The sequence below is a fragment of the Pteropus alecto genome, unplaced genomic scaffold (genome assembly GCF_000325575.1).
Source record: "Pteropus alecto unplaced genomic scaffold, ASM32557v1 scaffold71, whole genome shotgun sequence".
NCBI lineage: Eukaryota > Metazoa > Chordata > Mammalia > Chiroptera > Pteropodidae > Pteropus > Pteropus alecto.
In genome coordinates this window covers 3,971,242-3,973,335 of record NW_006433024.1, presented here as the reverse complement: position 1 = coordinate 3,973,335, position 2,094 = coordinate 3,971,242, and the positions used below count along the sequence as shown (strand labels likewise).

Genomic DNA, 2,094 nt, shown 5'->3' with positions numbered 1-2,094 from the left:
GTCAGTTTATGGGTAATTATTTTCTTTTATTTTTGACAAACATTTTTAAAAGTGTTTCCTTTATCACTACTACTTCTGAAAAAGACAAACCTTTTTGCATAATTTTACCTATTCATTTCCCTCACTGACATTCTAAATACTGTTTTTCAGAATTAAAATTTCAAAATTTCAAAAGCATCTTTCTTTTCAAAATGTTTTCTTAAAAATTCAATAAATCTTTATAATAAGCTTATTAAAAATTTACTTTCGTTCTGTTTTATCTACATTGTATATCAAGTTGTACATCCCACCCCCATCCCCCTTTTTTTTCTTCTGCAAGTAGGGTTGGCAAATACAGATGAGACTTTATTTTGGACAAAACACTTGACTTGACTTTTAGTTGGGGATATGGTTAAGAGGCGGGACTCCAGGCAGTGCACTCCCCACCCAGGGTTGGGCTGAGGATTGGGGCTGAGCCTTGGTGGGGGTAGTGAGGTCTCCTGTGCTGGAAACTCTCCTGCATAGTTCCTTTCCCACAGGCTTGAAGGCCAGGAGGGACCACGGTAGCGGTTTACTTGGGCAGGACGTCAGATTGCTCAGACAACAGCTCCTCATCACAAGCACCAATCTTCTTCACAACCATGGTCTTGGTGGAGCTGGCGCTGATGCGCCTGAAGGAGTTGGAGTCTCCGCCAGAGCCAAAGTTGGACTGGGCTCGGCCCACCTGACTAGCCACTAGTGGTCTTGGTATGGATTCTCATAATTGCATCCCAGACTCCAGCCGGCTCTCCTTGCCATCCAGCAGTTTGCAGTAGGTGGCAATCTCCACCTCTAGGGCCAGCTTGACATTCATGAGTTCCTGCCATTCGCGCAGCTGCCGGGCCATATTCTCAGAACAGCCTCCAGTTCGGCCATCTTGGCCCGAGCATCCTTAAGGGCCAACTCCCCACATTGCTTGCATCAGCGAAGGCGGCCTGCAGGAAAGTATCCTGGCCTTTGAGGGCCTTGATCTCAGCCTGGAGAAGGCTGATGTTCAGGTTCATCTTCGTGCAATGAAGGTCATCCCTGTGCTTCCCAGCCAATTTCTGCAGCTCCTCATACTTGATCTGGTACATGTTCTTAGCCTTGGCCCAGCTGCGGTTAGCAATCTCCTCCTACTGGGCCTTGACCTCCGCGATGATGCCATCCAGGTCCAGGGAGCGGTTGTTGTCCATCGATAGCACCGCAGACGTGTCGGAGATCTGGGCCCGCAGCTCATGGATCTCCTCTTCATACAGCAGCCTGTAGAAGTTGATTTCATCCGTTAGCTTTTCCAGGTGGGACTCCAGCTCTACTTCGTTCATGTAAGTTTCATCCACATCCTACTTGATGAGAACAAATTCATTCTCCATGCCTGTGCATTTATCGATCTCATTCTCGTCCTTACTGTCCAAGTCCTCCACCAGCCCTTGCAGGTTGCCAAACTCCACCTCCAGCCTCAGTTTCTCCTGGGCCAGTATGTCCAGCTGCCTCCTAAAGTTATTGATGTAGTTCTCAAACGTGTTGTCCATGCTACGGGGGAGTCGCCTTCTGCTATATTGATGAAGGAAGCAAACGTGTAAATATAGTTATATGTATAAATGGGTTCCAAGAGGGTGGGTAAAGTAGAGATAGATATATATACTCAAAAAAGAGACTACTTACTTTCTCTCTCCCTTTATCTATCTATCTATCCTCTATCTATCATCTATCTATGTATCTATCTATGTATCTATGTATCTATCTATCTATCATCTTTCTGGTTTTTCATTCATTTTAAAAAAAATTTGAGCATGTTGTTTGTATAAAAATTTACTCTTAGTATTATGATCAGCCTGCCATTTACGGGGACTGCCTTCTGATCTTCCTGTGAGGCCACTTAGGACACCAAAGAGAATGGTGGTCATTATTAGACAGTTACATGACATATAGCTTCTCTAAAAAAAGAAAAAAAGAAAAAAATTGATATTTAGTTAAATGGTAAGTTGCTACATGCTTTTTATAAATTTTCCCATGGAACAAATTTACAATCTTTTCTTATATTTATCTTTTTTTAAAAAATCAGAACTATGAGAGTGAAATGTTTAAAGAAAGAAA

At 43.1% G+C, this 2,094-nt stretch overlaps 1 pseudogene; it reads right to left on the bottom strand.

The window, feature by feature from the left end:
* Positions 1-550: 550 nt before the first annotated feature.
* Positions 551-1,529, bottom strand: LOC102893069 (annotated as a pseudogene).
* Between the last annotated feature and the right edge of the window lie 565 nt (positions 1,530-2,094).